At 47.8% G+C, this 26,199-nt stretch overlaps 1 protein-coding gene across 3 annotated transcripts in view; it reads left to right on the plus strand.

The window, feature by feature from the left end:
* ndst1a (N-deacetylase/N-sulfotransferase (heparan glucosaminyl) 1a) overlaps nucleotides 1–26,199 on the plus strand; it is a 72,903-nt gene that overhangs the window by 7,572 nt on the left and 39,132 nt on the right. For all 3 annotated transcript variants that reach the window (XR_003798085.1, XM_029257381.1, XM_018756481.2), the window contains exon 2: nucleotides 13,787–13,864. The gene's annotated coding sequence lies outside the window, so the exon portion shown is untranslated. The remainder of the gene's footprint in view (nucleotides 1–13,786; nucleotides 13,865–26,199) is intronic.

Consider the following 26,199-nt stretch of genomic DNA (forward strand, 5'->3'; position numbering starts at 1 on the left):
AACGCTCTGTTCTCCTACCCGTTTACCTTGCTTATGAGCGCGCCCTACAGGGACCGGATCCAAAGGGACTGTCGAGAATAAAAAGTCGAGAGGCTGAATCGAGAGAGCCTGCTTGTGTGAAGCCCTTGAGGAAAGGGCTTGACTGCTGGGTAGCGGAAACCCACCAATACGCCGATCCATCAATTGCAGAAGGGGGAAAGCTAGAGAGTGCGGCCGGGGGAACAGCGCAGAGATGGCAAACGAATCCCGCGAGGCCAGACGCGGCAAACAAGTGTATAATTGGCACACGATCAAAGAGGCTGGCGTGCGGGAGGGCCGCTTCTCGCCATCCTATAATTGCAGCGCAAGCAAAGTCGAAACTGGATGTAAACTGCCGGTCACAGTGCAATAGGAGCAATGTATGGATTTCAAAGGCTAATTAATAATGCATTCCTCTAGAAGGCGAGGCTAGTGAGGAATTGGCAGCTTGCTGGAACATGGACTAATGCTTCTTGGAGGTGGTATACATACAACCTTCTGAGTATCAACAAGGGTGACTATTTTATTTACTTTGCTTCGGTGCCTATTTTTGGGCCTTGCGTGACTCATGGACTGAGCATTGACAGAAGTTATCAAAAGTGACCTTTTTATGAGTTACACCATTGGTGGGATTTTCATTCAATTGCCATTATAGGGTTTAGGGTACTACTGAAGCTGAATGTTTCCCTTTTTGAAAAGCTCTCGCTAAATCCGTGTTGGTGGAAGGGTTTATTAAGACTGTATTGTACCCATTTAGCATCCACTAAGTGTGAAAAGGAGAGGGATCAATGTGTAATCTTAAGCGAAATGTCAATTCTGCTTCTCCGTCCTTCTTTGTGTATCCACTCTGGCTATGAATCCCTTCTTGGCATCGCCGCTAATGCAGCTCCTAAGAGCAGTTAATTCTCGCGTTAGTTTTAGTGTCCTCGCGAAGGTCTTTATCCAGAATGAATTTGCCTTACAGCCAGTTGTATAGTTAGATATTTTTGCAGATGCCCTTAAGGTGAAGAGCAGCACCTTGGCTAGATGCCGAACAGGCAGTCGCTCCGTCTGAAGTTCGGCTCATTAACCACTTCGCGGTCTACAGCTCCAGTTCTTCAGTTTCCCCTCATTTGTGCAGGAAAAGTTTATTTCAAAAGTAGATTCCTAGAAACCGTAACTTATGCAGCTTGTCGGCAAATTGAGCGCCGACAGGCAGCCCGATACGGGTGGCGATAGAGCGTGGCACACGGACCAAGTTGGCGCTAGCATGGCTTAGCGTGCTCCGGGAGCTGAGAAGTTCTCCTCATGTCCCGTCGTATGCCAAAAGAGGAATGAGTGAGGGAGCGGTAATTAATCTGCAGGAGAACCTTGCCAAATCCATAGACTGCATTGCAATTTGTCTCTGCGGCAGGGATGCCGCGCTCCCCCAGCCGTCCAAACCCTCTTCCTGGAAGCGTCGGTGAGGGAGCCGTTGCTCCGCCTCTGTCGGCCCCTTCACAGACCACCCAGAACATGACTTCGGACCATCTCTCCAAAGTATTCATTGGCTTCGTGAACGGGCCTGCCTGAAGCCGCGTGCCCTGCATGCTGTTTTACCTCAATATACCGCTCTGCGGTAACCGAAATGCAGCGGGTGGAGTACCGGTCACCCGGGCACAAGTTCACCTGTAAAGTCACAGCCTCGATTTGAGCTCTCTGATGTTTTGTAGCTGCCGGACTAATGGGCTGAACAGCACCCATGCACCTGCTGGAATGCAGGTCAAACAAGGGGAATAAGTATGTGGAGAAGTTGTGGATTTTCTCTTACATTTAACCCCGATAACCAGCAGACTGAGCTCATTTTCACAAGGTTTTGCATAGTGTTGACTGAGATATGGCACCAGCTTTGTTTTGAGCCTTCACCGTGATTGTCATTTCGTGTGTGCGCGCGAGCGCAACAGGATGGGGGCGTCCCTTCGGGGAAAAGCCCACTCGTCCGCTTGCTCTCCCCGTAATGAGCAGGGTTATCTATGGCTGCGAGACATTGGCATGGGTTCAGAGAGGTGAGTCTCGAGCAGGGCTGTGAGGGAGAGTTTAATCATTACCCAGGAGCCCCTGCAGTGCAGAGAGGTTGCGGGGGGGTGGCAACAGTGGACAGGAACAGGTGGAGTTCAAGCCTGTTTATCCAGTTGTTCGTACCCTCTTTGTTATTGAAACTGCAGCAGAAGGGTTTTAAAAGAAGGAGTAGCTCCGGGAGGGGCAGGGTGATGGGAAAGGGTGTCCCACCCCCCACTCCCCCATGTCTGTGGTTGAGCGAGTGGGGGGGGGGGGCAGTCCTTTGAATTCCAACCTGTTGACTTCTGTTGGCTGCAATGGGTGACTTTTTTTTCTTTTTTTTTTTTTACATTAATACTTTTTAAGGGAGCACGGTGGCGCAGTGGGTTTGACCGGGTCCTGCTCTCTGGTGGGTCTGAGGTTCGAGTCCCGCTCGGGGTGCCTTGCGACGGACTGGCATCCCGTCCTGGGTGTGTCCCCTCCTCCTCCAGCCTTACGCCCTGTGCTGCCGTGTTAGGCTCCGGCTCCCCGCGACCCCGTATTGGACAAGCGGTTTCAGATGATGTATGTGTAATACTTTTTCAATGCGTGTGTTACAAAGTCTTTCACTGCTGTCGATGGACTGATAATGTCCTTTTTTTTTTTTTCCCCTTCTCAGCAGAGTGTTTATGTAGTTGCAGTTTAGCAACATTAGCAGGCCTCTGTGGCTACAGATGCGTAGCATTTAGAGGACAACCAAGACCTGTGTGTATTTCCTTGTCCTGCTCAGTCCTCAGGTGGTCCGCCTGCTAGCCGCCCCGCCTCATCGTTGTTACAGGAGTGCTGCGCGAGGTCCGAGACCTGCCCGGGAATCATCAGGGTTGCGTAGTGCGTGTAGATGAGGGGGACCGGCAGTCCGTAGGAGTGAACCCCCGTCAACATGGCCTCCTGGCAGGAGTCTAGACTGCAGTCCAAAAGCAACTGCTGTCTGCGGCACTGTAGGCTCTCCGGTTTCTGGCCAGTTGCCTTCATCACAACTGTCTTGTCCGTTCTCGGGAAGCCCCACTATTTCTCTTCCTCCTTTTCTTCTTCGGGCATAACTTATTCTGTTTATCAATCCGCTCCCTTCAGGTTTCAAAGTAAAGATGAGAGAATGTCCTTCTCTGTGTAGCTCTATTTCAAAGGCGCTGGTCTAAAATAATAAATGCCGAAATGTTTGTTCGCATATGCCTCCCACTTCCCGCCTCATTATTTTCTGTGAGTTTTTTTGGTTAAAAATGTTTTGATACTCGGAAGAGCCAAACTTAATTGGCAGGCCTTCTGGAGAGTGCCTCACATTTGCCCGAGCGGAGGTCACCACCAAGCGCGTGTACGGGTGTCGGTCCACGCGGATGTCCGCATCTACAGCTGCGGGGCGGACGGCGATCCGAGTCTTTTGCTTGCGGTCACGTGCGTGCGAGGCGTCGCGTTCCGCGAGGCGCGACCTGCGGCCCCTCGGCCCTCTTGTATTTGCTGTCGCTTTCCATCCGTGATTGCGCACGGCGCTCTTTAAACAAATCTCCGCGGTGCGTGCTCCCGCTCCGCTGGCGGACACGCTACGGCGGCAGCCCTGAATGTGGCGGGTCCCTCTCGCCGTCCGCTGACCGCGGCTCGGCACTCGCTTTGTTTATTTCCCTCGGTCGTCCGAACAGGTGAATCCGCCTCGGCGCGTGGGGGCCGGGGGTGCTGGCGTATGTCCCTCTGCCCACCCTTACACCGGACTGGGGATCAACAGTCTTCGCAGGCAGCGAGGAAATGGGGTCCTTCTGCCAAAGGCTCCGGGAGGAAGGGTGGGCCGACGCCTCGCCCGCGGAGCGGTGCTTGTTTTCTCTGCCTAATGAGCCGAGGCTTCCGCATCCGCTGCCCGTCCCCTCCCCATCCTCCTGGGCTTGCTCACCTTGAAACCAGAGCATCGCGGTCACCCATGAAATGAAGACAACACAACCCTGGCGCAGGACTCCGCTGGCCCCGCAGATGTACCCTCATGCCTTTTCCACGGCACCCCCGCCTTTCCGTACAGCACGGTCGCTGTGCCGCCTCATTGCAGTGAATTAAAATGAGAGATGGCCATATACATCATGTTGGGAACGAAGCCTCTCAGCTAGTCTCCGTGTCGAACGATACGAGCAGAACTGGGATACGTTTACTGTTATTTACAGCGTTTCTCCCCCTCTTTTTCTAGGTAACAACATGCCTCTTTAGGATGCTTAAAAATTGCGATTTGACTTTAAATGTCGTGCTCGTAACACAAGAAGAGGAAGGGGGGATGTTTTCTGTTTGAAACAGCTCGAATCGTTAGCAGTGCAGAAACGGCTTCATTGTGGGAAAGATCTCGCACCCAGGCTTTCCGAGCAGTCGGACCAACGCTGTCGAATCGATGGGTGAGGTTTCCATTATTACACGCTGTGAGAGTAAGTGTGACACAATCGCCACTTTCTGATAACCGGAGTGTTTTGTTTCAGCGGAAGAGATGGCCTTCTAATGTCAAGTGCGGTGAATGAATGGCCTGAATCTTCCTGTTCTTGGTTTGTGACTTCTCTAGTGAAACCGCACAGGCAGGGGGTGGCTAGGCGGTTGGTTGGCTGTTGGCGAAACTGAAGCGGGGGTTTTTGGGGGGGGGGGGGGGTGGTATTTACCGGGTCAGAACTCAGAATAGGATCAACTTGGGGAAAATCATTACCAGGGTCACCAGCTTGATGATGTCAACATCGGAACCTGCTGTGGCATTGAGTCATGTCCGTACCGCTGGTCTCGAACCCCCCTCCTACCCGCACCCCCACCACAAACCATCGCCCTCTCCTTCCGGGATGATCGAGGTGATGTAATGCACTTCACCGCTCCCCTAAGTGTGAAGCACTTGATTCTGCTCTCACCCCAAATGTATACAGTGTTAGTATGTCATTACAGTAACCAGCCCCCATGTACTGAAAGGCTTACGGGCACACCCTCCTTGCAGTCGTACCTCATCCCAAGGCCACGGGTGTGTGGGTTCGGTGGGTTTGTATCCCCTCGAGTTTTATGTCTCCATCTGTAGTATCTGATCTTCCTTTGTAGCACTTGGGTAACTCCCACTCTGGGGTGAGTTGTCCAACTATTATATATTTTCCTCTCCTCGCTCGTTAACAATGGAATTTTTTCCTCTTTGGCACGGTGTCTCGGGAGAGGCACATTAGTCCAGGCCAGACCCTGATGAATGCTCACTAGTTCTGTGCCGACAGTCACTGTAATTAAGGTGACACGGCTGCCCCTAACCGCGCTGGACTCTGCCCCGTCCACTGCCATCATTCTCCCGCCTACCGGAACATTCCAAGTGGGTTGCTCAAGAACACTGTCGTCGCTCTCCCAAGTTCACCGTGTCCCGTAACTTCGATGTGTTTTTTTTTAATTAAAAAAGGGATTTATTTATTTTTTATTTTATTATTTATTTTGATGCCAGGTTGTTCCGTTTCTCAGCCTCTGGCACCTCGCGCTACGGCCGGCTGCAGCACGGTGGAGGTAATTTAGTCTCCCTTCTGCCTCCACGCCCAGAGTCTCCGCTGGGGAATGAGGGAGGAGGAAGAGAAAAGCCATTTTCCCCCCATATTGCTATCTGTGGCCACAGGGCTCTCTGGTGGATGTTGCTTTGCTGCTCGCTGGTTTGCTCATTGGGCTGTGCGTTCTTGTAGGGCAGCTCGTATCAGCTAAATTGTTTAAAGAGTTGTTGTTCATCTCTTCTAAATTTCATTTTTGGTACTATATTAAAGCTTGTTTTTTATGATTTTTATTTTGTGTATTCTGTTTAACCCGTTTCCTTAATCGTAGGTCCAGGGGGGCAAGGCAGTAGGGGCTGCGCTATTAAACATGTATATGGTCTAATATGTTATTACATGTGTGCGGAATGTAAACGAATCTTGTTGAATAGCAGCAGCCCGAGGCTGGGGTCAGGGGGTCTCGAAACAGTTCATTCATCATGCAGTGCCTGCTGGGGTACGCGGGGTCGGCGGTGCGCAATCGGCGGCGTGAGGCAGGGAAGCCAGTTATATGCAAATTGGTGTCCATGGAGGCCCGGGGGGGGCGGGGGGTGCTGTTCTGAATATCGAGGACGAGTCTCCCCCCTTTCTCCCCGGGGCCTAAACATCATTCTTTCGTTCAGGGGGCGTGCAACAGTGTCTTTGCACCCTCCCCACCCCCGCATTCTTTTTCTATTCTCAACTGCGGAAAAGGGCATTTCGTTATTAATGTATTCATGTATAATACTTAACCCACCTCTCCGCTGTTCCATTTGTGCCGTTCGACTGAGGGCGGCGGAAGTTCGGCTCGTCCTTCCGAAAGCCCCCCTGTACCTTGGTGTGGACCGCCGCAGAGGGGATGGCCTGCTTTTTTTTTTTTTCTCTCCCCTTCTCAAATTAACGGAGGAATGTTCCGGAATCAACCTTCACCCCGAAACCCTCCAAAATACACGTCGCGAAGATTAATTTTAGGAGGCTGGCCTGAAAATACGTACTTGTGTGGGAACATTTGCTTCATACTGAGCGTTAAGTGATTGGGGCTACTTCTGAAATTTGCCCTCGAGCTACGAATAAAGGTTACTTTCCTAGTGGACAACTTGTCTGGTAAAAGTAATTGGACAGTAACCATTATCTACAGTATCTCATTGGGAAATGTAAACATCATGGCTTGTAAGCAATGTTCTTGTTAAGGGAGTACGTCCGCAGCCAACAGGCCTCGCGTTAGTGAGTTCTCACGTTCCCTTCTTGTCTCCTGAGTTCAAGGCTTTTTGGCTCACCACGTGTCCCCGTATCCCATGTTCTTGCATGTGGTCACTGACTGCTGGGTTCCATTACTGCCCTGTTAATGAGGGGATGGGGAGACATCCTGTGACCTGAGCCAACGGGGGCTGTCTCCATTACTGGGCGTTTGGACTGCGAACTCATAACTTTATTATTTATTTATTTTTTTTAAATAATTTTATTTTTTTCTTCCCTTGATTGATTTGGAGCCGATGTTGACGTATAAGGCTGTGCGTGGCACCCAGCTGGATCGCGGGTCACTCTCGAGGGTCTGTTCAGAGCCATAAATTCCACAAAGCAGCTGTACGGTCGCGGGAGTTTTTTCAGACCTGCCGCGCGGATTTTGTAAACCGCGGATGGTCCTCCCTTCCTCCCTCAAAGGCTTTGTGTTAAAACTGGACTTTGACACTGGGCGACCGCTATTCCACCTCTTTCCACACCCGAACTGCCACATGGAATCGGGGTCAAAGGGTGCATGCTGGAATTTTGTCCCCCTGTCTCTGCCCTCCACTCCCTCATTCTCTATCTCTATTGCTTTCTTTGTCTCCTTTGATCAGCAGAGTACATTGGCTGCTGTAGAATTTGCTGGAAGTTTTTCATGGGCCAGCGTGTGCCCGTCTGTCTCCGTCCGCATGGCTGCACTCGAGACTTGTTCAGCCGAGGAGGATCAGCGCTCTTTGTCGACGACGTCCACGGCACACGCGGTCATCGCCGCCGCCGTCCTCACCTGCCTTTTAATCTGTAATTCGTATCTGTCGTCCCCGCGCGTTTTGTAACGGAGCCGTCGAGATCCGGTGACAAGCCGCGCATTATTCTCGCGGAAGCCGCGCCAATCCCGCAGCGAGTCGCGTTTCTCCGGAAGGTGGTTTTCCATCAGGCCGTACAGGACGAACGTCAGGTTGCTCGCGCATCTGCGGACTGCGGAATGACTTGAGTAAGGAGCGTGCCGCAACACCTTGAAAAGCCGAACTCGTGCACGTACTTATTTCGTGGATTCGAATCCATTTCCAGCAAGGCTCAAAATGATGAGCACTTTTTTTTAATCATTATAATTACCTAAGCTAGGGTAGCAATTCCTAATAATGATAATATAGCAGTACTTCCTTCTACTGTGGCCCTCAGCCCAAGTGTAGTAATTTTAGATCAGGTTTGACTTGACCACCCCCTTCCTGTGCCTACTCAGATGCCTTCCAGGTTGGGTGAGGTTTTGTAATTCCCATCACAAATGGTTAATAACCATTAAAGTGGTTAATAACCAGCCATGTGGTCTTATTTTTAGGAAAAATACCTTTCCAGTTTCACGGCACTCCCACTGCTTTTTTTTTTTTCTGTTTTTGAAAAGATGGAGTATTATGATACTGCCTTGTTGTTTCAATCCTTCGCTCTGAAGAAACTTGGTTGTTAAAATGTACAGCATTTCTGTGTTTAATATTGTAGGTTATTTGGATCTGTTCCCACCCAGTATCTTTGAGAAAATACGCAGTTTTCCAACAAATACAAAAAAAAAAAAAATCACAGGTATACTAAAAATAAATATCTCTTCCACTTTGTTGTTTAACTTGTGTTTCCCCCCTCTCCAATATGCTTGTATTTGCAGTTAGTGAGGCCCCATTCCCCCCCACCACCACCTTATTATCCGAGCCCTCAGGATGCGGGAGATCATAAGGGGGTTTGTGTTGCTTCTGACACTTCTGTGAAAATGAGAAATAAATTAACTGGTGCAAGTGGAATATTCTAGGGAAACCCTATTTAATCTTTGCTGTAACACCTAAGTTGTTTTTACGTCGTGTTTCGAATGGTTTGAACCAATTTTATTGTACCAATTATCGCAAATTCTCCCTTGGTCACTTAGCATCCAAAATGACACATATTTGTTTCGTTGTTGCTCTCGCTTGGATTCTTCAAAGTGAATGCTTGAAATTCCTCCTGCAGTGGTACTTGATATTTTCCAGTCCTGCTCCTAGACAGACGTTAATTTTTTTTTCCCCCCTCTCTGACAATCTTCATTGTTTGTGTACGACGGCATATTTGCATTACAAAAGTCGAATGATTAATAAATGCTCAAGTTTATTTTGCCCGTTGCGGATTTCAGATGTTTTCGAGCAGTTTTGGTTCACCTGCATCAAAGCTCTGACTTGTCCTGATTCGGATTCCCTCCATGTTCTGCTTCCTGTGCTCTGAAGCTGTGTAAGGCTTGAATGGACGATCGTGCAATTCGTGGAATCAGTTCCATTCCATCGTGCGGTATTTCTCTTGTCTTTGTCCTTGTCCGTAGTTTGTGGAGAAGCATTCAAAAACAATTTCATGATACTTGTACACGGTACTTGCACCTATGACAATAAACTTGAAACTTGAACTCGAAACTTGTGATACTTGCAGAACTCTCCTATGAGGATAGCATCACGGTGGCACAGTGGGTAGATGTTGGCGATGATGGTGCCTCCCATCTCCTGTGCTGTGGTTTTGGATTAGTGCTTGAGTCTGGTTCATGTACTATAGTTTGCATGTTCACCCCGTGTTTGCATTGGTTTCCTCCCACATGCACGAAAGACTGCAATCCAACCACTTCTAAACCCTTCTCTACCTTAAAGACCATGTGAGTGGTCACCAAGAATCGACTTTGACCCGATGACTCTTGCTGTACCTGTCGGGGATCTACTGGTATTTGTTGAATTCTCCTCAGCGACATCAGATTTCACCTTTTGCAGAAGAATGCCTTCAATCCTCTAGAATGTTCCAGCATGTTACTGTATGACTGCTGTTACGGCTGCGGATGCAGGGGTGAGCTGGAGGAGCAGAACTTTGCCAGATATGTGCCACAGGTTGTTTTGATGGTTAGAGACACAGGCGTTTAAACGTGAAGGCTGCCTGTTCTATTCCCTGCTTGGGCCCTTGAGGAAGGTTTCCATTTAACATGAATCATTCCATTTGCCTGACTAAATGGACAACGTTTTAAGCCGTATTTGATGACGGGATGAGCTTTACTACGTAAACAAGTAAATATAAATAAATAGTTTGCCGCTGGGTAGATGCAAAAGGAAACGGGGCGCGGAGTTTTCCGGAAAGCTCAACTTTTTGTCTGGGGCACAGTTTCGGAGGAGCTACAGAAGGGAGCGCTCTGCTGATGTAACTCTCTCAGGGACCGGACGGGCCCCCCCAACCCACTGCCGACAGCGCTCGGTTCAAAGCTGCCCTCGTGGGACCCTCAGCCGTCGGCGCATCTCGGCAGACGGGAGAACTTCCGTGTCATCAGCTCCGAGTCGGGCGAAGTCGCTGCCTCACAAGGACCTCTCGGGGTTCTTCTCTTCTTTGGCGAGAAGGTTTTAGAGCTGGTGACAAGGTGCAAAATTTTCCGGGGCAGATTTGGTTTTTTTTTTTTTTTTTTTCCCCCCTTCCTTGTCCATGGGTATTTTGAAGAAAAGGCCATCCTGTGTGTTTGTTTTGAGTGAAAGGTAATTATTAAATACCAGCATGCGTTCCCTGGCTTTCCAGCTGTGTTTATAGCAGTGACGTGTGTGTTCGTGTTTGTCTTTGTGTGTGTGTGTGTGGTGTGTGTGAGAGAGAGAAGTTTGAAGGTTGTTCGATAAATGCACGCGGTTGTTTTGAATCCCATGGTGGTGAATTTGCGTCCACGGTTTATAAATAAACTTGATTCAAGTGCTCTAGTTCGGTCGAAGGGGGGAACAAAACACCTGGGTTTTCCTGGAAATGCTAAGAAAGAGTGAAAAGGGGAAGAGTGACTAGTGGAGCCATTTCAGAGGACACTTGTCTCAGTTTCCGAGGTAATCTTGTTGTGAGCAGATTGTGAAATGCTTCTTCGTTAGCGAGCCGTCTCCGTAAACCGAGATCGAACACACACACACACACACACACACGCGCGCGCGCACACACCCCCCTCTGGCCAAATGATTCCGAAGTCTATTTCATCTGCGCCGTACATAATGGAGTGGGACTGAAAAATGCCGTATGCTTTACGCTTTTAAAGGCAACATTGACTCACCATGAGGGGAAGCAGTGTTTAATTAAAAATGGACGCTCCGCGCGTAATGAGAAAAGCTGTGATTGCTAGATCTGTCTTTAAATTAGCAAAGGGAGGGGCGGACTGACTCGGGTGCATCGTTCATGTCCGGAGAATGCTCTCCAGCGCCCTTTCACCCAGTCCCCAGGCCCCCGGGGTACCGCCCGATTTAGTCCTCCTTCACCTTCCCTACCTCGGCCGCTTGCTGAAACGGCCGGAGGTTGATCTCTTGAGCGTCTGCGTACCGGTGTGTGTCTCTGTGCGTGTGTGTGTGTGTGCGTGTGTGTGTGCCCCATCGCATTCGAATTTGCCGTGCGCCTTGGGATGCTCCAGAATTCAGAGCGTGTGAATACCGAATTAACATTCATAATCCCGCACTTTGGATGCAAGCGAATTGTGCCGTTTCCGTCTCTGTTCTGGGTCTTCGGGCAGAGATGGGTATTTGGAGTGAACTGCACTGTCAGCACACATGGAGATTTGCCACGAGAGCAGATGGGAGGACTGGAAGGCTTGTCAGCGCAAGGAGACGCATCAATTTGTTTCTCCTAACGGAGTCAGTAGGACAGGTCCCTCTTGTTGGGCCTTGAGCCAAAACCCGCTTTTCTTGGGTTCCGTCGGGCCGGATTTGGTCCAACTCCAAGAGTCCCCAAGACCAATCTAGAATATCACTCTTAAACGCAGCGGGTGTGTCCACACTTGTTAGCTACAAAAATGACGAAAATGCAAGCGAACGCCCTGTCAGAAGTTTCGATTTAATACACGAAGGCACCGATGGAATTTTGGCACGTTACGACGTTAACGGGGAACATATTGCATTTCATTTTGTGCGCGCTTAGCATATGTTGTCGCGCCGTTTGCGTTCAAAGAATTGAAAAAGATGGCCATTCTAATCAGCCTCGCAGGGCCGGTAGTCGAAGCCGCGTATCGGAGTAACGTAGAGAGAAACTGGTGGACGTTTCCTGGAAACTGAAGCCACCTAATGAACGGAGCGAGCGACTTGATTTATGGCGGACGTGATGTTTCATTACTTTATTGAAAGCAATAAAAGAATAATCCTTCTCTGCGAGAGCACATGCGCATCATGGCCTGTTTGGAATATCGCTTTCTAAAGCCCGGTTCGCGCCAATTTGCTGACCCGGGGGCTTACAGAGTTTTACACATTAATGGGTACGTATGAGTGTTTCCTCTTAATTCCTATCTGGGAATTTGCTACCTTTTAGTCAGAGTATAAAACCTGCTATTCAAATTTAAAACCTAATGGTTGTTAAAGCAGTTTAAGGAAACATTTAATATGGTTCGAGTCCCTACCTTTTATCCCGGTCTCGGAAAAGCAGCGTGAAAGGCTTTGACCCTCTGAACGCTACGCTAGAGACCTGCGGTGTGAATAGTGACTGTGGAACAATGGTAATTGTACAGACCTTCTGATTTCCTGGTAAATCTGCAATGAAAGGGCCTGCCAGTGCATTCGTGGGATTGATGTCTGATAATTCAGATTTGATCAGACATATTCGCACGTACCTCTGTAAACCCCTTTGCGACCGATTGCGGCACCTGTCAAACATTTGTCCTTCGGTTATGAATCACCTCTCGCCACTAAATTTGGCATGCTCGCCAAGGGTTGCATGAATTGAACACCCGTGTTTTAGGAAACTGGTCCAGGGAACACTTGCTTCATTTTCGCTGGGTTTGGGGTGTAGGTTTTATCACCGTTCCGTGCTTTTCCGACTCTGTGACCCTCCCTCTCCTGGTCCTAACGTGGAATCTGGCCTTTACCTTTGTGAACCAGGAAGTCACTAATTCTAATGAGGGAGCCACTTGTTTGTGCTTTTTGACCCCTGACATGCAGGGTACTCTTTCTCTAGCGTATTTTAAGACATCATTTTACACCTTGCTTCACCTTTCCTATCTGCCTATCTGACTTTTTTTTTTTTCTTCCAATTTCTTTTACAAATATTGCATCTCATAGGGTATAGTATCCACCCCCCCACCCCCTGTTGTATTATTGGTCCAGTTGCCTTTTTTACATTCAGTGCCTTTCATGAGAGGCAAGACAGGAAGGTGGTTAACGCTTTGATCGCTGAGTTCAGGTCACCCTCACTGGGCTGTGTAACCTGCCCATAAGCACCTCCTCTTGATGGGTGTGGCATGTTGACTTTCTCTAAAACCCCCAGGTCTGCATGTTTGAGCGTGTGAAAAGTAGAGGTGATATCCACTGACTGAGTGTTTGTAGGTGCTTCATTACGGCCATTACGGTCCATGCAAATATTTAGAGAACGTTACTGCTTTTCGATGCTTTGTTTAAAGTAGATAATGTGCCTTTTTGGTATGTGCTCTTTTTTTCAGAACCTTGGGTAATGTGTGTTCAGATGGCTACGGTCTGGAGGTGGACAGTTAGATAAGCGTTCAGCTTTCCGCTCTACCTGAGCTTGTGTGGCTTCGCTGGCTTGCAGAATCAGGGTGGGATTGACCGTTGAACTGAGGCATGCTGGGATGCAAACTGACAACAGCACTGCTCCCCCCTCTGCAGTTGTCAGTAGCAGGGATTTGACATGGCCATGTTGGTATTGAGTCTCTGCTGGTTGAGGCTGTCAGATAATTGCACATTGTCGTGATTTGGTCTATGGTGGGTTAAGTGACATTTAACCTGTGGCGTACTCTATTTAGATTCTCAGCAGACCTGGTGGGGGGGAGCGGGCTTCTTTTAATTTTTCTTATTTTTTGGGAGCTGTTTGAATTGCAGGTATTAACTCATTGGCTGCTTTCCAGCGTGCTCAGCTAGTGTTGATTGAATTAAGGAGCAGCCTAATTTGATTAGTGCGTGGTGGCAGAGTGTGGGATTGTTGGACCCCTACAGATAGTCCTTAGACACACTCTTGTAATGGTGAAGCGCTTGCTGTTCGGAGCTCTTGGTTTTGTGTATTGATGCATTTCTTCTTATTCTTTTCAGAGGCTTTTGAAAATAATTTGGCCTTTTGAACTCTGAGGACCACGCCTTGCACTGACCGACAGAACCAGTCATCTGAAGGTAAGAACTTGGGAGGGCGAAGAGGTTTACGATGGTACTTATCTTTCGAACAGACTTCATACTTCATGAGACTTCCTTTGCACATGACCTTGTTGTGGTCCTGTTCTATCAATCTCTTTCTAGACACCTTGGAACAGCAGTTTTCCACAATACATCTGCCATGATGTTTACACACAACCTTGTGTTGACGCGGTGAAAGGGGTGTATTTCTGTCAGCAAGTTTTGCATGCTCTTAAGCGCTGAATCTTGATTACTTGAAAGATGTCTTCAAGTGTGATCCACAGGCCGTAAACAGAAACTTTACAGAACCACAGGAGTAAGGAAGGAAGGCTCTGAGCATGAAACTGCTTTCGGTGGAACCATCTAATTTCCTTAAATGATATTCACTGCTTGGGAGGGGGTGCTCCCCTATCTGTGAACCCATTGCTTCAAGTGATCAGTGTGTGATTCGATATAGCATTCAGACTATCATTCATTTGCATACCACACGTCGTCATGCAAAGATGCTCGCTTTAGAAAGCCAGTATGTTGGGGCTTGCATCAAAATTGACTTCTGCTGAGCATTCGCGTAGTTATCACTGTAAGTAAGGATTCAAGCAAGTAGCTTGCATGCCTTTGTGTGAGTTTCCTTCCACAATCCAGACATGTAAAGTTCATACAGAATGAGCTAGAGTTCAACCAACACCTGAATCCATAGCCCAGGAGATGTGAGGCACCAGGATTACTTGACGCACCATCATGTTTATTAAAAGTCAGCACCCCCTGCCGTGAAAAGACCCGTTTAACTTTGCCCTCAAAAGCCCGGCTCAAGATTAATTCCGAAACGCTTTGCTTGTGTAGGGGAAAGGCAAACACAGCCAATTTGGAAGATAAATAAAAGGGCAAAAGAGTGGTCATCCGCAAGAAATGGACACAAAAGCAGGAAATGACGATTCTGACTTTGGCTGAAAGGATTGGCCACTAGAATTGCACAGGGGTTGAGGGAAGCTGTTCCTTAAACTGGTTCAGATTATATCATACATATGTCATTGATTATGTAACTGATGGTAAAGCTACCATTAAGACTGATGACCTAAATGGTGGGGGTGAAATGGGGAGCAAGGGGTATGAACCGGAGAGGCAGTTCTGATTGAGACCCCCCCCCATGCAAAATGGACTGGGCGGAAGGGAGGAACACAGAAGGTCCCAGTCATTTGGCTGCATTAGGGAGTCTGAACTCTGCATTCTGTATTTACAGCACATTAGTCAGGAAAGTAGCTTAGCTCTGAGCCGCTGTGCTCCACCGAGGGCCGACAGCCCGCGTCTGTGCAGCACCTTCGCTGGCGGGGTTCTGAAGGGGCCACGCGGGGGGGGAAGAGGGGGCCCCGGCTCTGTGTCAGAGTGTGTGAATGTTTACCGAAGCGGTTCAGGTTAAGGACCGCGCTCAAGGGCAGGATCACTTCCTGGCACTCGGCACTCTTGGTCGCATGGGTTTTTTTTTTTTTAAAAAAAAAAGAACTCAGTCACACATATGACACACACAAAAATTTTAGCCTTTGCAAATGTTAAAGAAAAAAAATGCTGCATAAACATTGATGAATTTCTCAATGCTTCCAGTTCCCCCCCCCCCATAGTACGTATAAATATATTTTTATTTGTAACCAGGCATGTCCTCCATCCTCAGCAGGAGCGCAGATCCTTCTCCACTGTATCAAAGACGCTGTTTTGCTTCTCAGCGCTGGCGCGGCGCACGAAAGCAAAGATAGCGTTGCGATAGGGCTCGGCCGCCTTTGCGCCGTGGGCAAACACATTTCAGTGGCTTGCTGTTTATACGATGCGCGGACGGTGACATTTTGAAGTGCAAACCAAATATAGTTTGCTCAAATATTTGCGCTCGTGACGCTCTGCCTGCTTGACAGCTGTGCGCGGAGAAGAGGGCGACGGCAGGAAAAGGACGCGTTTCGCCCTCCCGCGACTCCGAAAACTAGGGTTCCCGTTACGGTTTCCCTCCAAAACCTAATTTGAACAGAACGTCCCTGCGTTGCCCAGACAAGGCATTCTTTGATGCCACAGCTCACGATTAAATTATCTTTATTATTTAATTGTTCGGCAAACATTTCAGTTTGGAAAAACAATGACTTGGACAAGTTCTCCCTTTTGGAAAGAGTAATTAACTGAAGTAAATGTGCGATCCCTAGGGTACAACAGCAGGGCCCTTTGGACGCGTATCGAAGCGTGTGATTTCCCACCGCCAGTTCGTTAACCAGCGCCTCCCCTGCTGTCCTTAGTGTGTCCTCTTTCCTAGATGTCAGAGCTATCAGTGTCACCAGGAAAGAAATGCACATATTTCGGTTGCGCGGGATTTACAGTAAACCCGACATTCCTGACCCAGGGGACGAGGTGGCAGGCCGTTGTCGGCTCCCCCCACCACCGCCACATTTCCTCTCCCCCGGCCTGTCGCTCTTGCTCAGATTAAGTGAGATCAGGCAAACAGCTGCTCGAGGGGGATTTTTTTTTTTCTTTTTTTTGAGTAACACGGGTCACGGACCGTTGGGTGCTGCTCGGTTAACTCGCCGTTGTGGATTACACAGCAAGTGAATATTTCATATCTTAATGACGGCTTGAGATGGCAAGCGGCTTACGCCCTCCTTCCCTCCGTCTTCTGTCTGTTTACTTTATTTCATTATTTTCTTGCGGTGGTGGAAGCGGCTTTTTTTAAACACGTCATGTATTATTGAAACCATTCAAAAGGCGGAATTGAATTATTAATGCAAGACCACGGCACGGTCTTGCTCGCCTTCCTGGCCTCCTTTATTTATTTATTTATTTGTTTACCCAATTGCTTTTTTCGTCGGCGGTGTTAGTTTTGTCTCGCTGCTGCCCGCCTTTACTCAGTGCAAGAGGGGCAGCGGTCCGGTTTTTGCTTCGCCTCGTGATGATTAGCTTCTTCGCCTCTGGTCTCTCAGCTGTTCACCGCACATGTGGACTACTTTGTGTTTATTTGCTGTGCATGATGGCAAGCGGAAGCTGAAGGGAATAGCATGTTGGTGTGTGCAAACTTTTTTTAAAATCATTGATTGCATTGAATAGGGGGGTGCGGTGGCGCAGTGGGTTGGACCGGGTCCTGCTCTCTGATGGGTCTGGGGTTCAAGTCCCGTTTGTGGTGCCTTGCGACGGACTGGTGTCCCGTCCTGGGTGTGTCCCCTCCCCCTCCGGCCTTACGCCCTGTGTTGCCGGGTTGGCTCCGGTTCCCCACGACCCTGTATGGGACAAGCGGTTCAGAAAATGTGTGTGTGTGTGTGTGTGTGTGTGTGTGTGTGTGTGTGTGTGTGTGTGTGTGTGTGTGTGTGATTGCATTGACATGCATGTCAGCTTTACTTCCCCCCCATTGGTGCCGTAGTTCCTTGTCTTGAGAAGCTCCTTCTCATTTTCTTCCAGAAGCTTCAATAAGGGATGGACAAGGGGACTTTTTTGGTGTTTTTTGGATTCAGTTAGTGACCCTTATTGCCCATCTGTTGTCTTTCGCTATTGCACTGTGACCTGCCAGTGTCCCTGCCCTTGTATTATAGTGGAATGCTTAGAGAAAGCTTGGGCTTCCTAATATCCACCCCACAACTCTCACCTTTTTCCCCAACAGGTTTTTGGCAACTTCGATTTGACCTTTGACTTCTCTATGAGAGAATGGTTTTAGCCTACAGAAACATCGTATTTATACTCTTTTTTTTTTTTTTTGGCCACCCACCATGCTCCTGTCCACCTGTGTTGGAAGGTGACTCCAAGGAGAATGGGACCCCTGGCTACCCCAGTCACCCTTCCCCCCCAGCCCCCCGGTAATGCTCTCTCATTGCCCCCTTAATGCTCCATTTTGGGAGCCATTAGTCAGGGTCGCTGGGCACATATTTCAAGCAGTGCAACCTTCCGGTCCTCCCTTGTGAACGGGGTCACCGCCTGTCTCCACTGCCGTTAAACGAAGCAGAGGGTGAAAACACCTCCAACACCCTTCCCCCGCATGCATAGCCACACTACCTTTGTAGATTGATGTTGGTTTGCAGCGATGGTTTACTGTAATTTTGTGTCAGGCCCGGCAAAATGGCTTTGAATGCCTGCCAGTTCCGGAGTTTAGCTAATTTCATTTAGTTAGTTTTTAGGAAGACTGTTTCACTGCGCTGTGGGCAGTTGGCAGGGCTACTGGTAGAGAGTTAACATCTCACTTGAGTTTCAGCATATTTTCTTTCTTCACTAGTATCTAGGTAGAATTTTTCTCTAGTAGCTCCTCAGAACCCACGCTCGGAGGCGTAGGGAAGAGGAAATGAGCCGAGGCCACCGGGGTTGCCCTGGGTGGAGCTGCAGGCCTGGGAACATGGGCTGCATTTGCTTCCGCGTGCTTGGTGGTCTGGGCCACTGGGATGTGGGATCGAATGATCACTGTGAGCAGCAGGCGAAACTGATAGACACGTTTGTCACGTGGTTTGGGAACAGAGTACATGCCTACCGGAGGCCAGCGGCGATGCTATTACACCTCTGAAGAGTCCTAAATAAATCATTAGTGTGAAAGGGGCTGGAGAGAGCATGTCCGAACCACTCCGAGTGCGGAGGCCTGCTTCCATCAGTACAGGAAACATTCAAACACCTTCTGTAAGCTTTTGTCAGCGGGTTGTTGTGTGCATCATTTCTATGTGGGTAGTCGATTTAAATATGGTCATTGACTAGTTTGTACAGTCACACGGTTATTGTTAACACTTTCAATCTGAATAAAGTCCCGCCCGCCATTCTCCGGGGTCTTCGTCGCCAAGAAGTGTAAACGCCAGTGTAGGTAAGTCGTTGGTTGGTTTTATATCGTAACCAGTTTCTTAGCTGCCGTATGAATTTTCTTGACGTCGTCCGTATTGTTGCATCGCAAGGCGTTGCCCATCAGAGCCTTGCTTGCAAGGACCAAACCTTAATTTAGGTCCAGCTGGTTACATAGTGGGCAGAGCCACTGAGCTGCTTTGTAATCAATGGATGTTGGTTCAGATTCCTACTCCATCTATAGTACCCTTGCTCTAGTAAGAATTACCCACCTGTGTAAATGGGTAAATCGGTGTAGGTGGCTTAGTGTACAAAATGAATAGATGGGTGGTTGAAATGAGGTAAAGGAGATAAACGCAGAATAATTACAAGCTCAGTTGCTTGAATCGCACCTCGATTACTCGGCCACAAGTATTTATAGTTCTCCCAATTTGAATTTGTTTACGCTTTTCTTTTATCATACAATGTGAAGACAATTTGCCCATTTATACATTTATATATTTTTAAAACTGTTTCAGTCCAAGGCAAGTACTTTGCTGAAATGTGCAACAGCAGGAGGTGGGATTTGAATCTGGCTCCTTTCAATGCAAGGCGGCTGCTCAAACTATGGCTTTGAAAACACAGAAACTTTGTGCCAGCGTGGAAGAGCGGTCAGAAGGTTGTACAAGCAGATGTCCAGTGTGCTCATACTGAATTGTTTCAGAAAATGTTCAGCTGGTTGAGGTGGTTATATGCACATTTTTAAGCGTGTTCTCTGTATGAATATCAGCTAAGCTAATGAATTTCTTTTTTTTTTTCCAAGCACTGACAAACTCCGCATTGCAGAAATCAAGAGTGGCATATTTTAAATTGGATGAATCAATCAGATTTTTTTTTTTCCTTTCCCCTTTTAAATTCACCTTCAAGTAACTGCGCTATGTTGTATGCACTGATACTTAAATTATTTTCAGCATATCCAGACACGAAAAAATCATGTTTAATTTAGTCAATTAACTGGTTGATTAACTAAATGAAGCTTATATTTACAACGTTGGCTGCCATGGGAAGTCTCCCTGTATAATAAATCACACCGCAAGAATAGACAGCAATGTTCTCACACAGCCTGCTCTCATAATGTATCTCACAAAAGGTAATATAACAATGATACGAATATGTGAACATTTTAGCAAAGCTCGAGTCGATGCAACCGTAAAAATCCGACTTTCACCCTCATCTTTTACATATTTTGATTGTTGCCAAATTCTTATGTAAATGTAGTAGTTTCAAATGAGTTTAGCTTATTACAGCTTTCAGAAGTGGCGAACATATATTAGGAAAAGAGATATAGCAAGTTTACTTCTGGATTTCTATCAGAACCAGTTACCTATCTACTATATACGTTGAGAGTCTGTCTTGTTGAATTGCAATGCAATGGCCATCAAACCGTAGCTCACAGTGATCCAGCTTTCATGCAGAAAAAGATCTCAGTGCTACTGCCTATGTCTGTCTTTAGTGGAGGTGCTGGTGTTGGGGGCGGTGGAGGGACTGTCCTACTGAAGAAGCTGTAATATAATTGTTCTGGCAGACCTAACCATGGCTTCAGTTCCCCACCTACATCCCCCTTCTCCTGTGATCGTCCTCTTCAAGCCTGTCATGTGGAAGTTCTTCATTAGGCTACAGGGAATGGCTCATGGTTTCTCCTAGACAGTTAAATAAATCATTGAGGTATTGAGTGGCAGGGTGGTGCAGCAAGTATCACGGGTGTCTCACAGTGCTTTGGTTGTAGGTGTCTCGTGAAAGATCCGTCCCCGCTCATTTAGAACAGTTTGCATGTTCTCTCATTGTTTATGTGGGAGTACTCTGCATGTAGTTCTCTCCTGCAGTCCAAAGACACTCTTCAAGTGGATTGGTGACTCTAAATTGACCATAATGCGTGCAAGTGTGAATGAGTGAGTGCATATGACTGCCCTGTGATGGGCTGGCATCCTTGGTGTTCTCTACCTAGCCTAGTGCTGTGTGCTTCCAGGATAGGTTCTGGATTCCCACATTATCATCACGGTCCTTTTTCCATGATTCTGTGTGCAGGTTCACTGTTTTGCTCCTTCAGTAGCATAAATAATAGGACAGGCAGGATTTTTATTACAACCCCTTGCTCTTCAACAGGCAACCTTCATGTTTTCATGTTTGTAGCCAATGTGCTTGATCACAACACTACCCACTCCTCTCCAGGGTCAGCGTTGCTGAAGCTGAGCATCCTTAAAGATCTGTGTTGCCCGCTCCTCCGAAATGGGACACCGATGCTGGCAGATGAATGCCACACACCAGTAGTCGTGCTTTACAGTCAGGCACATGTGAGTGATTTCACAATGCCTGCGTACATCTTCCGTTCCAGACGTTGGCCCGTGCGCTCAAGCTCATAGCCGTGGTTTTGAATTCAGCATGCTCTGCAAGCCAACCCTGATGCTTTGTCAGACCGTTTCCCCTCCCTGTAGAAAAAGAGTGGGGGACTGAAGCAAAGCATTGCAAAAAAGGCAGAAATCCCAATCCCTTGCGGGCCCCCTGAGTTAGGAGCGAGAGCGGAAAGTTTTTCCGGCTTTTTCCTCCCAATGCATGGCTGTGATGCCAGACTATTCTCTCCCTGCAGCTGCTGCTCAACTCAATTATCTGAATCGCTGAGTAGCCTGGATCCTGTTCATAACGGTTTGTTTTAAGGAATTCTCGGCATTCTGAGGACTCTAGGGGTGGTGTGGGGTTGGGGGTGCTGTAGGAGAGGCGTTCGAACCCACCCTGGCCTGGTCCTGGCAGGAACACAACGGTGGAAACACAGAATGCCACTCTGTCCGCACAGCCTAGCAGATGCCAATATTCCAATAGAGAACATGTTATTAAAAATGGAGGACCAAAGTGAAAGAAAGGACCGAGGCAATTTTCTCTGACAACGCAACTGTTTCTTTTCTCTCTCTTTCACTTCCTCTATGAAGAAGAATTCATTTTGAGTCTCCTGGTTTTTTTTTTTTTTTTTTTTTTTTTTAAGCTCTTTGCTGCAATGCTTGAAGCATCCTCTGGAGCCCAGAGGAGTCATTATTAAAGTGCACAGCGAGCGCAAAGTCCTGAGACTGTGAAAATATTGCATTGCTCTTCTAACAGGAGCCTCCCCCGAGGGCAGCTCCCTCGGACCCCTGTCGATAGTGACCCGCCGTGCGATCTATTTTTCCAGTAACCTCGTGATGTTGTGTTGCTTGATCCCTGTGCATCCACCGATGTGAGGTTCATACCTGCCAAAGATGACTGGCTGGTGTAAGGGGCAATTCTGTAGCTTAGTTCCTGCTTGGATTGGTGCGATATGAGACTGCAGAAGCCTTCATGAATAGACAAGGCCCCCATGGAAGAGTACAATGATCTACTACAGCTGCTGAATTCCAAGAACCGATTTATTCCAAAAAATTTGACATACATTCCCTTGACAGATTAGTGATCACTAGAGACTACATTTCCAAGGGTCACCTGGGGCCCTAGAGAGCCATGGGGCTTTTCTGCCTCCGCGCCAGTTTTACATTACATTATTTATTTTTTGAACAGATGCCCGTATCTTCGGGGACCTCCGAAACTGACGCGTTTTTCCACGTTAGGTAACCCATGTGAACAGCTGGCAGTTTTTGCTTGAACGATTCGGATAATGTTTCCTACCCAGCAGCGTATAGCCGCTGCCTCGGTGGTCCGGCACGCCGATTGCTCTTCTGCGGGGCCCCATGGAACTGGAGTCACAAGGTACTTGCAGATGAGTTCTGGGAGTACATGGGGCAGAAGCTGTGAGCGTAAAAGTCATTGCTGGCAGGCAGAGTGGGACAGGCAGCCGCACCGAGACCTAGACCTTGGCAGCAGCCCAAAGTGACAGAGTCCTGCTTCAGACAAGTTAACTACATGGCAAGAAGTCCAATTTTCAGCTCAGTTTGGACCAAGTGAGTTGCTGCGGCACCTCAGCACATCGCTTCTCATCTGGGCTTGGTCAGAAACTCTCCTTCTGTCCACTCAGCCAATTTTTTTAATGGCTCAATTCTAATGGGAATATGGGAAGAGAGACTTGAGCTGCCTGCAGGTGGATCCAACAGGACCCCACTCCATCTCCCAGAACCGTACACCGTTAACAGCTTTCCCCTCCGTCTCACCGGCGGAAATGCAATTTGCACATTTCCAGCCTCCGACTCTCTCCAACGTTTCCAGATGAGGTTCACTGTTCTTTATAATGGAAAACCCTGCTTACACGCACAGTACATTAGACAGAGTTAATCTCCCAGCCTGCCTGCTCCCTGCCTCTGTGCCTTCCCCCCTTGCCACCTCCACTACCCCCCCAGCCATCTGTCAAACCAATTTGCTGCAGGTATTTATTTCTTACATTAGTCCTCTCTCAGCCCTTGTCCACCTTCTGCAGGAGCGGCGAGCAATGTGGGTTGCCGCTGGGAGACGGGGAATAGATAGCCATGCCCGGACCTTCTCCTCCATGCCCCAGTCAGCATTTGAGTGCGTTCACCATGGCGACTGTGTACCTCAGAGCATTTGTGTTATTGTTCATCTCTGCTCTCCCTCTTAAGTAAGGACCATCATTAAATCCCATTTCCACTCTGAAGGTCCTCTGACAGTCACCCTTGAGGTCATGAGACAGAGTTTCAGAAAAGCATCTACTTTGAAGGACCCATTTTCAGGATTGCTGTGGCCTATGTGAGGTCAGATACTGGCGTTGGCAAACAACATTGTTTGCCAGTGGACTCAAACTGGTGTTCTCAACAACAACGCTTCAGAACCTTTGCTCATTCCTGCTCAAGCCAATCAGAAATGATTGACTCAAATCTGTCCCTCAGGTTTGTCTGTTCTTCTGTCAACACAATAAAGCCATGTCCAAGTTGTGTATATATGTCTTGCAAAGTATTCAGTCTCCACCCTTATCTCGCAAGAAACTGTACGCTACTTCCGGGCTGGGCCATGGTGATATCCTGCCTTGACGACTGTAACTGTCTCCTGTCTGGTTTTCCAGGCTCTGCTGTCAAACCTCTGTGATACAGAAAGCTGCTGCACATGTTTTCTGACCTACCAAAGCAGTCCCATATATCTCCCCTCCTCCTCTCTCCGCTGGCTTCCTGTAGCTGCCCACATGACATTCAAGACTGGTTATCGCCTGCAAATCCATCAATGAATGTGCTCCCTGATATCCACGTGACTTGTTTGCTTGCTACACCCCAACCGGATTGCTATGCTTCTGCCCGCTTGGTGGTCCCACTTACAAGAGGTTCAGAATCAAATGTTTTTTTTGGTTCTGCCTCCAGTTGGTTGAATGATTTCCCTCACTCACTCAGAGCTGCTAAATCCCTCTCAACGTTCAAGAAGGGTCTCAAAAGATATCTCTTTGGGACTCAATTCTCCCCTGATTTCCTATGTGCTTAGTCAATGTGCAGTATGTTATGTGCCTGAAAAATTAACTCTGTATGCAGCTACTTGTGTAACGTATACTGGTTTATACAGTGGTATGAGACAAACTGACTTTTCTCAATCGTGTCTGCATTTACATCTCCCTGTCTGTTGGGGTAATGTGCAGCTGTACTGTTTTCTGAGACGTACATCACTTTGGAGAAAAGAGTCTGATAAATGAATAAATGTACATGAAGATGAGTCCGAGCTCCAGGTACACCAATTTTAGCCCAACGCACCATGTTAGATTTGTGAATCTACCGAGCAGCACGGTGAATCATCCTCTCAAGATTTTTCTCCCGGCAGAAAACATCACCCTTATTTCACTTGCTGGATCAAAACTAGCCAAACCAGCATCTCAGAACCTCTCAGCTATTTTTGCCTCTGCCTCATTCCTAGCAGGAACAGCCTTTTTTTCTTGCTGCATTCATCAAAATTCCGTCAGTTGGGCCTTGTTTTCATTCCCTCATTATTTTGACATTATCTGCCTGACCGACACCCTTATCCCTGGTGACTTGTGTTGCTTACATTTCAACACGTCACCCAGCTGGATGTTTACTGAAGCACTTCATGTTTAGAGACCTAACTCAGGGGGACCAGATGTGTCCCACCCGTGTCCCATTAGCCCCTCAAGTCCTTAGTCACCACTGTGTATATTTACCTACTGGAAAACAATCAAAAATATCAGAAACAACCCTCAGAAGTTTAGTACACAAAAGGTACCATGCCTGTGAATTTTTTTCCGAAGATATTTTAGGAAGGAAGCTTTCGGTTTCAAGCATAGCTTTTGCCTCTCTTGTGTACTTTGTCACTGTGCTGCAGCGAAGCTCATTTTTCTGGTGATCTTTCTCACAATTTGGACAGTGGTCTCATTGTCAGAATCACATGAAAGGTGCAAAGAAAGAGCGTGAGAGGCAACAAGAAATGTAGTGATGCAGAAATTTAAGAAGGCGGCATTCTTTCCACGTTCTTGCAAAGTGGAAGTCTATTGAACGTTATGGAAGGGCAGTAATGTATAAATAGATGGTACTTTTGCTTTTTTTTTTTTTTTTTGTTTCTGCATCTGTTTGCGCATGTTCTGAAAAAACCAAATGCACCGGCTTTACAATTCTTACAGCAGCATCTGGTAATCTTTAATAAGAGCAGCGTTCGTGCTAATTCTCTAAGACACCCAATCGGGGATCTCCGGCTAATGGCCCTTCCTTCTGTGTCTGATAAAAGCCATGTGGTAGACAACACATTGGACTGTTTTCAATTCCACAATCTTCCCAGTCTCATCTGTCAGGATATTCCATTTGATGTGCGTGTGTGTGTCTGTGTGTTCGTGTGACAGAGAGAAGCTAAGCACTGGGCAGGGAGAGTGACTGTGGGAGATACCACAACATCAAAGGGAGGACTGTGGGTTTTTAATAAGCCGTTAATATGAGTGGCGGATGGAGGAGGTCGCCGAGGTGTGAGGGTCGAAGGCAGGCAGTGGCAGCCCACAATCCCTCGTCTTCCCTTTGCTTTGAGACGCAGCAGGAAGACGAGGAGTTGGGGATTGGGGCCCATTTCGTACCAGGTCCTCCTTGACCCCCAGTAAGCAGAGGGAGGGGGCTGGTGACATAGCTGCCAAGCATCTAATCCTGGGAGACCAGGGCAAAGCGTACTGATTTACTGACCACAGCAGGTTGGTCAGTTCAGTGTTGGAAGAACTTCTGTGTTAGGCAGTCAGCTTGTTCTCTCTTCCATGTACATCGGAATTGGACAATTTAAGATGATTTACACTTTTAGTGTATATATGAGATATATTCAGACAATGTGTTAGGGCTAATGGGACTATGTTTGTTCTGTTTGGTTGTTTCTGGGGGCGGCAATACACCCATGCATGCTATTAGGCAGGGGTAGCCCTTTTACAGGTAGTCTGACTTGTATATACAACCCATGATGGCTTTTCAGTCAACAATGCTGTGTTATTTTTCAGTCATGACTTTTGGTTGCAAGTTACTTTTTAAAATGGCTAGCAAGATGGAAAAAAAAAAACACAGATTTGTAAATGGCACAGCTGGTAGTATAGTTAGAGCTGCTGCCTTTTGGATCGGAACCTTGCCAATTTGAATCTCACCTACTGCTGTGGTGGCCTTGAGCAA

This window comes from Scleropages formosus, chromosome 13, assembly GCF_900964775.1.
Source record: "Scleropages formosus chromosome 13, fSclFor1.1, whole genome shotgun sequence".
Lineage (NCBI taxonomy): Eukaryota > Metazoa > Chordata > Actinopteri > Osteoglossiformes > Osteoglossidae > Scleropages > Scleropages formosus.